Raw genomic sequence first — 14,497 nt, forward strand, 5'->3', positions numbered from 1 at the left:
TTTCAGCCTGCAGGAAATCAAATCACTTTGCTAATCTAGCAAACTAAGGCCCTAATTCAGACCTGATTGCAACAGCAAACTTGTTCTCTAATGGGCAAAACCATGGGGGTCATTCCGAGTTGATCGCTAGCTGCCGTTGTTCGCAGCGTAGCAATCAGGCTAAAAATCGGCATTTCTGCGCATGGGTACGGACCGCAGTGCGCGCGCGCGAAGTACTTTCACAAAAAACTATGCAGTTTTACACAAGGTCGAGCAACGCTTTTCTGTCGCTCTGCTGATCGGAGAGTGATTGACAGGAAGTGGGTGTTTCTGGATGGTAATTGACCATTTTCCGGGAGTGTGCTAATAAACGCAGGCGTGTCAGGTAAAAATACAGGCGTGCCTGGGGAAACGGGGGAGTGGCTGGCCGATCGCAGGGTGTGTTTGTGACATCAAAGCAGGAACTAAACAGACTGAAGTGAGCGCAAGGGAGGAGTAGGTCTGCAGCTACTCTGAAACTGCTTGAAAAAAATTCAGCACTGTTCTGCTAACCTTTCGTTCACACTTCTGCTAAGCTAAGATACACTCCCAGAGGGAGGCTTAGCTTATGCACTGCTGCTAAAAGCAGCTAGCGAGCGATCAACTTGGAATGAGGGCCCATGTGCAGATATAACATGTGCAGAGAGAGTTAGATTTGGATGGGGTGTGTTCAAACTGAAATCTAAATTGCAGTGTAAAAATAAAGCAGACAGTATTTACCCTGCACAGAAACAAAATAACCCACCAAATCTTTTTTTTGCTTTTGCGATCAGGAATGAATTAGGCCCTAAGTTGTACTAGTGCGGAATGAGTGGCATAGACCAAACTTCCAGATAACATGCTCCCCTGTGCACCATAGGCTTTGTAGGATATTTCAATAATGCTTTAATACAGTAAGTTTGGGTACATGTACATTTTATTCAGGTTCTCATGAGCTTTCTTGTAGTCCATAACCTTTCCATTTAGCAAAAAAGTTTTTAAGCGACACAAGAGTCCAGAAATCTTTCCATTATGCAACTGCTTGGATTGTGTAGTCTTATGGGTAATAGTCCAGTAGAAGATGCTCAAGAATGTGAAAAGAAACTTGATTTGAGACCAATGAAATACACTCAGGGTGCAACACTTCTCCCCCTTTTTAAGAATTAGGGTCCCTGTGATTCTCAGACGCTCAGATATTTTTCTTTGTAGAGTAGATTTTTCTAAAAAGTGAGTTGGACTAGTAACATTTTTTATTACATTCTCTGCCTTACTTGAAGATAATAAGGGGGAAAGGCAAAGGGGACACATGTACCAAGCCACCTTTCCAGGGGAACCCCAGATGGAAAGACCAAGGGATAGATCGCTATAGCCCTGTGCAAGGCGCAAATAAAAAAAAATAGCATACTCGCAATTTTACTGAGATGCTCTGTACTGTATGGTGGGCACTGGGATGCTCTATGTACTAACACACAGTCACTGGTATGCGATGAGTATAGTATAGATGTCAAAGGGATGTTCTTTTTTTATATTTGGATACATTTCAAATAAATAATCCATGAAGGTTTTCACATATATGCATCTTTAATATCCGCAACCTACAGTACAGTACTTTTAATGTGTATGATGACACTATACCCTTAATATTCAGCCATTGGGGGACCCCAGTTCTAAGGAGTACTTCTGCTACATAATATAGGTCTCCACAAAATGTGCAAAATAGGAACACTTTGGATTCTGATCAACATGGTACATAGCAGGAGACCTGATAAATGTACAATGCTTACAAAATAAAACATTTGGAAATATTGTAAATATAAGTGTTCAAACTATCCATATAGTCTTTATGATTCACTACAAATTAGAATCAGGGTCATTGGTGATTGTAAATTTTCATGATTAAAGAACTGGCGAAATTTTATAGAATTTAGAATGAGACTTAAATTTTCAAGCAACTCTAATTTAATGTGAATTAATAGATTTAATTCTTACCTATAAATTCTCAGGACACGCAGTGTGAGGTTTATTTTTCAGCAGTACTCTCCATATTCAAAATCAATAAAAATGGTTCTCAATCGATATTGGGTTACAGGGGATGAATCACACATTTACTAACAGATGAGTTTTTATATTCATTCTAACATTTTAGTAAATGTGTGTTTTAGCCCTGGAAGTAGAACAGTGATTTCAAATAAATGAAAATCAATCAGATTTGACCGTAAGTAAATATACCCCTAACTCTTGTGCAGATTCCCTTTTAGTTTCTTATTTCAATAAATAATATTGTATGTCCTGCTTTGGATACATTCTCGGCTCTCTATACTTGGCTGCTCTTGTTATTTCAGCCTCTGGTAAAACTAAAGAATACTTTGTGTGTTTTATTATTTTGGACATTACAGTTTACAGAACAGTTATGTTTGTAGGTACTGTCTCTGCTCTATGCACACTTTTTCTGACCTTGTTATGAACTATGGGGGTCATTCCGAGTTGATCGCTCGCTAGCAGTTTTTAGCAGCCATGCAAACGCTATGCCGCCTCCCACTGGGAGTGTATTTTAGTTTAGCAGAAGTGCGAACGAATGTATCGCAGAGCGCATGCAAAAAATGTTTGTGTAGTTTCAGAGTAGCTCAAGACCTACTCAGTGCTTGTGATCACTTCAGACTGTTCAGTTCCGGATTTAACGTCACACACCCGCCCAGCGTTCGCTCAGCCATGCCTGCATTTTTTCTGGCACGCCTGCGTTCTTCTGAACACTCCCTGAAAATGGTCAGTTGCCACCCAGAAATGCCCACTTCATGTCAATCACTCTGCAGCAACCAGTGTGACTGAAATGCATCGCTAGACCCTGTGCAAAACTACATCATTCGTTGTGCCCGTACGTCGCGTGTGCGCATTGCGCTGCATATACATGAGCAGAACTACCGTTTTTTTACCTAATCGCTGCGCTGCGTACAAATGCAGCTAGCGATCAACTCGGAATGACCCCCTATACCTGGTGCTTTGCTACCAGGTGAATGCTGTGAACATTAGGCATAAAACTTTAAAACTTACAGTATTTTTTTCTATTAATCTTTAGATCACACAATGGTTAAGACTGTTGCAATCATTGGAGCTGGATTTGCCGGGTTGGGGTCTATGAAAGCATGTTTGGAAGTAGGATTAGGGCCCACCTGCTTTGAAAGAAGTGATGATCTTGGAGGCCTCTGGAGGTTCACAGTAAATGCACTTCTTTTATACAGTGTTTTCTTGGATTTATTAATGACATAAACAAATCTTAATTTAAATCATTTAAGAGAAAAAACTATTATTATGTATCAAACTGACATATTAAAAATATCCTGTTTTAGGATAAAGTTGAGGATGGAAGAGCCAGCATTTACTGGTCTTTAGTCACCAATTCTTCCAAAGAAACTATGTGCTTCAGTGACTTTCCAATGCCAGATGATTTTCCCAACTTCCTACCCAACAGCAAAGTTTTAGAATACATCAAGTTGTACGCTGAGAATTTTAAACTGCAGCAATATATCAAATTCAAGGTAAGGTATATTACATTTCACAAGATATAGTCACATTTTACATAAATCCCAAACCATATAGAGAGGTATTGTATAACACAGAGTCACTAATTATAATGCCTTTAAAATGCTGTTGTCCTCCAACAAACTACCAGATCTGCCCCATAGGGTTGCAAGCATTTTTGTGCGGCTCAGGCATTCGGCAAGCTAGGTGAAGGGTGCGAGAAGGGGTAATTTTGCCACCATTTAAACCAAGTGACAACAGCAATTTGCACCCTTCAGCTGGAATTGCATTTCCAGTGTCTAACTGTATGTTGCAAAAGAGTGTCAAAAGAAAAAAAAACACATCAAAATATGTTGGAAAGGAGCAACTTGAAATGTTTTTACTATGGCTAACATGAGTATTCCTGTTACTGGTGAGAAAGAACAACCACGTGGTACAAAGTGACTATACAGAAGAAAAGCATAAAGAATCTGCATTTGTGTAAACTAAAGAATGCTGCACCTCCACATGTTTACTATGTGTTAATTACTAGCACCCTATTTGTAGGAAAACACGTTATTAATGTCAATATACTACTACATGTAATTATGGATGAAATGTAAAGTTTTGTTCCCTGTGCTAAATATGGTATGTTAAACAATGCATGATACAAATTAGCTGTTTCTGGGTGGCTTCACTAAAAGATATTTTTATTATCTAGCCTGTCATATTTCAGTGGAATGCAGTGCCATTGAGAGACATAAAGGGCGCTAGGGGATAGGCCGAACGCCGATCACGTGACCGGAGACGCTCACGTGATCGTATCAATGGATGAAATACAGATGAGCTGTGAGAGTGATGCACTCGCGGTCACGTGATCAAAGGTGGTCACGTGATCGGAACATAAGAGTGATACGATAGAGGAGATACTATGATAGGTTTACTCCAAGTCACGTGATCGGAGCACGGTCACGTGACCAGGAAGTATTATAAATGGTTCAATAATCTATGCACCGAATAAAGGTATTAAATACTAGTTTTTAAGATATATAATGATTATTAGTTATGTGACACAATGGGAATGCCTTCCATAATACATTTTTATCAGTTCTTTGGGACGTTTTTTTAAATATATTTTGATAACAACAGGTGACTGTGATCTAAACCTAATTAAGAAGGTATATAGACAGATATAGATGGCCTGTGAGATATGCTCCTGAGAATGCTGGCAGCCATTAGTCCAGCAAAACGCGTTGAGCTTTACATCATCTGACCACCAGCACGATCTCCACTTCTGCTCCCACTGGTAACAATTGGACTCTTTTGCCTCCATTGGACTTTCAAAAGTGTTTCAGCTCTGGGACCCGGAACCATCCCCTACTGCCATTTGGATCTACAGCTGCAATTGAGATCCTTTGGTGACTATACCTGTAAGGACTGGGTAACATTACACTCGAAAACAAACCAATGGCTATGTTGAGGAATGAGCCCTAACCAGATGTGGTGCATATCAATTTGAGAGAGAACTAAGTGGTCATTTGCATATATTTCTCTGTCACCAACTCAGTTCAGATAGAGAACTGTGATAATTCAGTTTAGACAGAGAACTGTCATTTATTTCTTTTAAAATATTTTAGTATATAGTTTTTATTGCATATTTAATAAATTGTTGACAATTATATTTTTGGTTTATCGTCCCTTATTGGATTAACAGCCGCCGCAAGTATATATATTTATATCTTTAGGCAAGACTTATTAGGGGCTGACCCCCCCTATAACGGCTGCCGCTGACAGCGCACTCATAATCTTTTTATTTGTAAATTACTAGCACCCTATTTTTGCTCAATTCGACTTAATATCCTCCTGTTGGCATCATGAGATCCCTAATGTATGTATACTTGTGTTTGTGCACAGACAGGAGTTTGCAGAGTGGAGAAGACTCCCGACTTTCCTATTACTGGGCAGTGGTTAGTTACTACCGAGACCGATGGAGACAAAAAGACTGACCTCTTAGATGCTGTTATGGTTTGTACCGGTCAACATGTGCAACCCATGCCATTAAACACCCTTCCAGGTAATTTTTAGAGTGTATAGATCTAAAATGTGGTGCTGGTACCCAGAAAAGGAGTACATTTTGGGGGAGATTTACTAAACCTTGGAGAGTGATAAATTGCACAGTGATAAAGTACAAGCCATCATGAAATTTATCACTTTTCAAGGCTTAGTACTTCTGGCCCTTTAAGAGATCGCAAAATAAACTGCTATCCCCATATCAGCTCTCTGATATCCCTTATGTTAAAACTAAAGGCATTATTGTCATGAAACACCCTTCATCACATACCCTCATCCTGCCTGAAGAGCTTGTAGTTCATGTAGTTCATAATCTGCGCCTCAAACATTAGCGTGAAAAGACTCGCACATAAAAAAATGCCTTTGCTTTCGTACGTTTGGTAGGATGCATCCAGCTGTACAGCAGTATCATATGCACCAGGTACAGTATACATCAAGAGCAAAACGTGTGGTGTAAAGAAAGTGCAGTGTGTCCATATGACTTGGGCTTTTTGGAACTTTTATGCCCCGTCAACCCCCTGTACTCACTTGAAAGGCATTAGATTACTTTTTAAGCCCTTATAGTCACTGCTTGGATGAAAACAATTCTTTACCAGTGGAGTAAGAAAGAGCCCATTCTCATACCTTTGATGTTACCACGTTTGGCATTTTTTTAATGAAATGGACTGTATTGAATGTTTACTTGATGTCGAATCCGGGGCTGAAAGATTTTTTACTATTTGGCTTCCTTATCACTCTACTACAACACGCATGGGAATATATTAGAAGAGCAGCTGGGCTGACAACATGTTGGAAGTTACCCCTATTTTAAGCTCTTTACATTTTTACTGATTGAAGTAATAATGATTATCCTCTCTCTTTCTCTCTGGCCACTCTTAATGGTGTTCTCCTAATTTGCTCATTAATTACATTATTGGTTGGAACATTAATGTGCATATTGGTTTGCTTGTTGTTTTATGTATTATTTGCACTTTATTTACCATGTGTTGTATTATTGTAATTACTTTGGGTGTTCTTTATAATAAATACTAGTTACCAACCCGTCAAAATGACAGAACAACATAACAGTAATGTCAGTGCTGGCGGCTGAGTGCTCCCGATTGAAGCAACACTTGAATTGCTTTGTTGGGTGCCCCCTAGAGGTGAGGAGCAGCATTCGCCTTTATATTATGTAGGACAGGGGTGTCAAACACAAGGCCCGCGGGCCAAATCCGGCCCGCCAGACCTCGTCTGATGGCCCGCGGTGCCGCCGCCAGCCTTGCAGCCTCCCCTTTTTTTTTTTCAATGAATTTACTCCGTGCCTTACCTTCCGGGACCTGGCCCGACTTCTTCCTGCCCCGCACTGCTCCCTGGGTGTCGGACGTGACGTCATCACGTGACGTCCGCCCGACATCTCCAGGGATCAGAGGAGCGCGCGGACGCCGCGGAGAGGAGCAAGAAGAAAGAAGTAAAAGAAAGAAAGAAGTAAAAGGTAAGTAAAGTAAATGGAGGGGGCAGATGGCTGGGCACTATAAAAGGGGGCAGATGGCTGGGCACTATAAAAGGGGGCAGATGGCTGGGCACTATAAAAGGGGGCAGATGGCTGGGCACTATAAAAGGGGGCAGATGGCTGGGCACTATAAAAGGGGGCACATGGCCTTGTGTTTTCCATATGTTTAATAAAGTGTTTGGCAATATTTGTATGTTTAAAAAAAAATTAATGTTTGTTACCAAAAAACATTTTTCAATACATTGTACAATAATTGTACATTTGAATATCTACTTGTCATTATTCTGACTATGTTTCTGCTTTCAGAGCTAGTTATTACTTACATTATTACAAAAAACAGTAATAATTGAATGCAGTGACATTAATTTATGATAATAAAGAGTGGACACATAGACCTACAGATACAACCGGCCCTTTGATGGGGACCAAACTGCTGATGCGGCCCCCGATGAATTTGAGTTTGACACCCCTGATGTAGGATATTTTTTTTGGGAAAAAGTACAGCGATGTATTGGTAGAAACATAGCAACGTAGATTTTGACGGCAGATGAGAACCACTTGCCGCCTCTAGTTTTCCCATGTACATGCACAAACTTTTTTTTTTTTGGGGGGGGGGGGGGGGACCCTGTAAACCTACCCATATATTTTTGGAGTGTGGGAGGAAACCCATGCAGGTATGGAGAGAATATAAAAACTGCACACAGTTAGGGGTATAGTGGAAATCAAACTCATGACCCTGTGAGAAAGGTAATGCTAACCATTACACCGTACTGCCCAAAGTGCACAATATAATAATATAATGCTGTGTCACTTACTATTTCTAGATAGTGTTATTAAAACTGTATATGTCAAGGTCACATTTGCTATATAACATAATTACATGCAAATATGAATTTGTATAACTAAAAACATAACTAAAAATGTACTTAAATTAGGTGATATTTTATTAACTAAACACATGTTATTTTGCCTTTAAAAACTTTCCTGCCACTGTCCACATGGAAATAGCAAATAAATAATGCAAACTGACACCGATCACTTGATATACTACAGCCGCCACACCAATATACTTGTATCACCCCAGGGTTGGCAGGTATGTCTAAGTGGTTGGAAGAGGTATCACAGATGTTCATGGCTATGTGACAAACCTTTTCCCTAAAAAAGTGTTCTTCCCCATACCTTATCCATAGTATAATGCTCAGAGAGGTAGTATAGATTGATACGCAACAGGAATGTATAGAGAGCAGTTCCAAGAGGATGTATTTTTATTGAGCTGCAATGAACTCTGGATTTAAAGAGGATGATTGGTTATTTGGCAAAAATTAGGCAATCACAAGAACAAGATGATATTGAAGAAGATTTGAAAATCACAATTGACCATAGCATACAATGCACTGGAACATTTAGGGATCTATTCATGAAGCAGTGAAAAGTGTGGAGAAGTGAGCCAGTGGAGAAGTTGCCCATGGCAATGAATCAGCATTGAAGTAACATTTATCATTTGCATATTATACAATTGTACGGAGCAGACTCACTTCACTCTTTTCACTGCTTCATGAATAGACACCAGTAACTAAAAGGGACAATCAATCTAATCACAGATATATGCATATTCCGATAACACAACAATAATGATGGTGATGAGAAGAGTGATGAAAAATACAATTCTCAATAACAGTTGCTAACTTTCCCTAATAATGATGTTTCAGTCTTCACTGGCAATTACATTGGAGCTCTCTTTTGATTCTTAAGGGCCACAGTGTTGCAATGGAGTGGTGATTACATTTGTAAAGCAAATTAGTAAAGTCACTGTAAGTCAATTATGCAAAGATGATGTAAATAGCAAATAGATTCTAGTGTCTCTAACAAAAGCAGCTTACTCTGTAGTAAGGGTTCCTTGGATAGGTTTACTCAGTTTCTTTTTCTCAAATAGCTAGATATTCCTTCGTAAATGACTCGGTCTTTGTACTCCTAAAAATGACTAATGTCTCAAGTTTCTTAGAAAGTGTGTCTCTGTCCTGACAATTGTATTCAAATGAGGGCTGGTTTATGAACTGTCAATATAGGGCCTGGTGACAACCCAAAGGATATGTTACCAAAGGATAATTGGGCCTGGCGCTTGCTTGCAACTCTCCACACCAACAGTCTCTGTGTACTCACTCCTTTCCTCCGTGATAGCTATTTCCATTGGCTAGAACTGTCTCAGCAGTTCTCAGTGTTACAAGATGGGCATCCACACCTTTCAATAGGCCTGGCGGTGTCCAGTCCCAGGCTGTGACATCTCATGCCCACTCTCCAGTTCTCTGCACTCTGGCAGCACTCCGCTGCCTCAGCTCTGCAGTGCTGCTCTCCACCAGCCAGCATGAACACCCCGTTTGCTCCATTCTGTCCGCTCCTGCTCCGCTCCTGTCTGCGTGTAAAGCACTACAATTACTTCCTTTCAACTCCAGAAGGCTCCATATGGCCAGACTCCGGTCTAACCTTAACCCTTGCTATACCAGCATGACACTTTCCAGGCTTCAGACACTGTACGTCTCTTTTTAAAAGGGTACATACACAATGTTCTGGGGTGCCACATAATAAGTAGTATCAGCTGCAGTGGTGAATCAGCACACATCCATTCAGAAGAATACAGTAGGTTGAAATTAAAGATGGCTACCAGAGACAAAATGAGGTGCAGGTGAAGTGTAGATCTATGTTTGATGATGGAAATCCAGTTTAAACCGACTTTTGAAATTTTTGCATTTTTGTTACAGAAGAAATTAATTTTAAGGCTTGCATATAATCAGTGTGTCATATAGTACAAAGGGTTTAGTACAATAGTAAAAAACATAAACTCCCTGATTTATTTCATGTTTTTGTGAGAAGAATCTGTAAATTGTGTGACAAGAATCTGCAAAAACAATAACAGATTCAATTTTTATGTCAGTTACCTAAACTGTATTAATTCATTAAGTATATTTTTTTAAGTTTGTGGGCAGAGTCATTTCCAACAGATATTTTGGGGTCCTGTTGGAGCATTTAAAAAGAGATTGCCCTAATTATATGTCCCAAAATTTAATTGTCTAATTAATGATGTAATATGGGGATAATTGACTTGTTTCTGTAAAGGTATTGAAAAGTTTCAAGGACAAGTTCTACATTGTCAAGAATACAAAAAGCCAGTTGGGTTTGATGGCAAACGAATATTAGTAGTCGGAATGGGTAACACTGGAGTTGATATCTCAAGTGAACTTTCTACACGAGCCTCACAGGTATATGTATTTCACTGAATATATATATATATATATTACTAGATAATAAGTGGAGAATGTTCTATTAATTCAATTTAATTTACAACTGTAGTTTCTAATATAAGAGTCATAGTATTTATTGTAACCTATTCCAGGGCAATTAAAGCTACAGAGAAAAACTAATTTTAAATTGAAAAAAAGCACAATCTGGCAATTTCAAACTTACAAACCTGTGGAAAATTAAATAAAAACAATATATAAAGAGTGCCATGTTTTTATTCATGGACATGCACATGAGGGGTTAAGAGGTCTAAGCATTAAATCTTGGGGAGAGATAAAGTGGCTGCAGATAAAGTACAATCCAATCAGCTCCTAACTGCCATGTCACAGGCTGTGGTTAAAAACTGACAGGAGCTGGTTGATTGGTACAATGGGACTCATTTATCAATAAGTGATAGAACTTGTTGGAAATGATAAAACTTGTTTCATATGATAAATGGTTCTCCAGACAATCAGCTCCCAACTGTTATGTTTACTAACCATCATGTGTTTGAAAATGACAGTTGGGAGCTGATTAGCTGGAGCACCATTTATCACTCAATGCATTTTATCATTCACAATGAGTTTTATCACTCATTGATAAATGGGCCCCTTTATCTCTGTCACTTTATTTCTCTCCAAGGAAACCCCAAAGTACCAACAACCAGCTCCTAACTGTCATTTTTCAAACACAGCCTGTGACATGGTAGTTAGTAGCTGATTGGCTGTACATAGACCCCATAGACCTCTATTCCTCTAGCTCCTCAGTTGTGATTGCTGCACATCTGTTTGGACTATTTTCCCTGCCTCTCATATATCTGCTGACCATATCTTCATGTCTTTTCAGTCTTCTCTAGGTTTCCTGAGAGCTGTCAGCTGTCTGGACTCTTGTTTATGTAATTACTCCCTGGATTGTTGAGTTGTTTAATTTTCCTGCTGTGTGACTCATTACTGTTATTTTGTCATATTCTTATGTTTTACTCCAAATCTTATACAGGTTGAGTATCCCATATCCAAATGTTCCGAAATACGGAATATTCCGAAATACGGACTTTTTTGAGTGAGACTGAGATAGTGAAACCTTTGTGTTTTGATGGCTCAATGTACACAAACTTTGTTTAATACTCAAAGTTATTAAAAATATTGTATTAAATGACCTTCAGGCTGTGTGTATAAGGTGTATATGAAACATAAATTAATTGTGTGAATGTACACACACTTTGTTTAATGCACAAAGTTATAAAAAATATTGGCTAAAATTACCTTCAGGCTGTGTGTTTAGGGTGTATATGTAACATAAATGCATTCTGTGCTTAGATTTAGGTCCCATCACCATGATATCTCATTATGGTATGCAATTATTCCAAAATACGGAAAAATCCCATATCCAAAATTCCTCTGGTCCCAAGCATTTTGGATAAGGGATACTCAACCTGTAATACAATGTTAATACAGTGTTATATCTGCTTGCACCTTGGTGGTCATTCTGAGTTGATCGCTCGCTAGCAGTTTTTAGCAGCCGTGCAAACGCTATGCCGCCGCCCACTGGGAATGCATTTTAGCTTAGCAGAAGGGAGAACGAAAGGATCGCAGAGCGGCTACAAAGTTTTTTTGTGCAGTTTCCGAGTAGCTCTAAACCTACTCAGCGATTGCGATCACTTCAGACTATACAGTTCCTGTTTAGATGTCACAAACACGCTCTGCGTTTTTCCTGGCACGCCTGCATTTTTCCGAACACTCCCTGAAAACGGTCAGTTGACACCCAGAAACGCCCACTTCATGTTAATCACTCTGCGGTCAGCAGTGCGACTGAAAAGCTTCGCTAGACCCTGTGTGAAACTATATAGTTCATTGTGCCCGTACGTCGCGCGTGCGCATTGCGCCGTATGCGTAGAAGTGCATTTTGTTGCCTCATGCAGCTAGCGATCAACTCGGAATGACCACCCTTGCGTCACCATTACCATCTTTACTTTTTACTACAGAACTCATTATTATTTTAGTTACTTTTCTGTTTGCAGGTTCTTTAATTCCATGTGTGACACGTGTTTCAATAATACGCTGTGGACTTTGCGCATGCACAGCTGGCCAAAAAGCACCCGTCTGAGATTTTAGCAGTTTTACAACTGCTACTGAATTAGGCCCTGTGCTGCTCATTGCTGTGCTGCTTGCAGATGAAATGGACTATATATATATATATATATATATATATATAACAAGTATATTCCTGCACTCACATCAAAGTTTTAAGACAACGGTGGGGTGCTCCTAGTGGAGATCTCCATAGAAATGGTAGACCCACAATATTTAAACAGAAGTCCAACAGTGTGGAGGTGCAAATACATACATGTTCGCTGTAGAAGATGAGATCTTCTTTAAGGATGCTGAAATTAAGTCTAAAGTATTCTTTTATACTCGTTTCATAGACTATTTGTTAATTTTCTGGAGTGGCACTAGAGATGAGTTCATGAGGGTTGTGGAGGATCATAATTCTGATTCCCCAGTAAAATTTAACTGTACCATGAGCCAATCTTCACTGATCGGAATTCAATGCTACATATTAGCAGTTGTCATCCTAGGTCATTAAAAATGGGATTGCCCTACTCCCAAATGATATGTATTTATAGAATTAATTCCAACCCTTAGATAGCTATGACCCAGATGGATCTACTTATTGATAAATTTACAGCACGAGGATATAAACGTAAACATTTGGTAGATACAAAAAATAAAATCCTCTTGTTAAATAGAGAAGATCTCCTTAAAAAGAAAGAGACTGTAATTAAATCTAACAAGCTGACATGGGTTAATAAATTTAATGTAGGATCATCTATCACTAATCAGGTCTCTAGAAAAGTATGGCCTATAGTTAAGAGTGATCGTGAAGTGGGGATCCCTGATCATTCTCTTATGCATTGTTATTCCCGTGGGAATAACCTTAGGGATATTCTTGTTAAAACAGATTTACCCAGTCTAGTTCCAACTACTGTAAAAACATTTTTACCCCAGGCCAAAAATGGCTGTTTCAAATGTTCCTGTACTACATGTGGTTTCTTGCTATCAGGTGACTTGTTTTTTCACCCACATTCCGGTAAAAAATATTCTATTAGATACCGTTTGACATGTGAGAGTACCTATGTAATCAATCAATTGATTTGTCCTTGTGGACTATCATACATAGGTAAGACAATAAGGAAATTCAAGTAACGCATGACTCTTCATCGGTCGGCAATTAGGGCGGCATTGGCAGGTGGTATAAAAGACCAACCAGTGGCGAGGCATTCTGTTGAGGCTAAGCATAGCCTGACTAGTTTGAAATACCGCATGATTGATCATGTCCCTCCTCTACGTAGAGGGGGTGACCGTGGCAAATTACTCCTTAGGAAAGAATCCTTTTGGATTAACAAACTAGATGTAATAGCACCAAGGGGTCTAAATGAGATGCTCCCGTTGTCTTGCTTTAACTAATTGAATCTATCTTACTACTGATGTACTTGTAGTATAAGATCGTTACAAATGATTTATCATGCAAATATAGCTTTGATCTAATCTAGTTTTCTAGTATATGATCGGCATACACGAATGATCACACAATTTGATCTGCCAAAAATAGGATAAATGCATATATTATATTTATCTCATGATTAAAATATAGGTTGATATAGTTATTCCAGCCTTTACACTAACTAATGATGAACCCATCTAGTAGCTCTGTATAAATTTGAGCCTTTGGATTAAGTGATCTATCTCCCAGTTTGTTTATGTGTATGCTTATGCTTTATTTCAGTATTTTGTCACAGTGGTGTATGTATTGCCATGACAACAAGCGCACGGAGGTGCGATGACGTCATAGGCGGGCGCCCGACCCCGGAAGCTGCATCTGGCGCCGGTGAGCGGGACCCACACGTGTATGGTGGCGGGTATATAGGTAAGTCACTTGTGTTTGTTTTAATATGTATCCTGACGAAAACCATTAAAGGTTTGAAACGTTGACATCCATCCAATGTCTCTGTGATCTTGTCCTGTGTGCCGCTGATGAGGACTTATATATATATAAATTTATATACATACATACATACATACATACATACATACATAGTGGTATATGGAGTAAATATGGCTCTGATACTAGCCAGTGCCTCACCAGCAATAGACCTCACCGCACGTCGCTGGTGCC

The 14,497-nt window shown here is 39.3% G+C and overlaps 1 pseudogene; it reads left to right on the top strand.

The window, feature by feature from the left end:
* Window positions 1–3,078: 3,078 nt before the first annotated feature.
* The window catches only part of LOC134957823 (dimethylaniline monooxygenase [N-oxide-forming] 2-like), a 65,474-nt pseudogene continuing 54,055 nt past the window's right edge, over window positions 3,079–14,497 (top strand).

The sequence above is a fragment of the Pseudophryne corroboree genome, chromosome 9 (genome assembly GCF_028390025.1).
Source record: "Pseudophryne corroboree isolate aPseCor3 chromosome 9, aPseCor3.hap2, whole genome shotgun sequence".
Classification (NCBI taxonomy): domain Eukaryota; kingdom Metazoa; phylum Chordata; class Amphibia; order Anura; family Myobatrachidae; genus Pseudophryne; species Pseudophryne corroboree.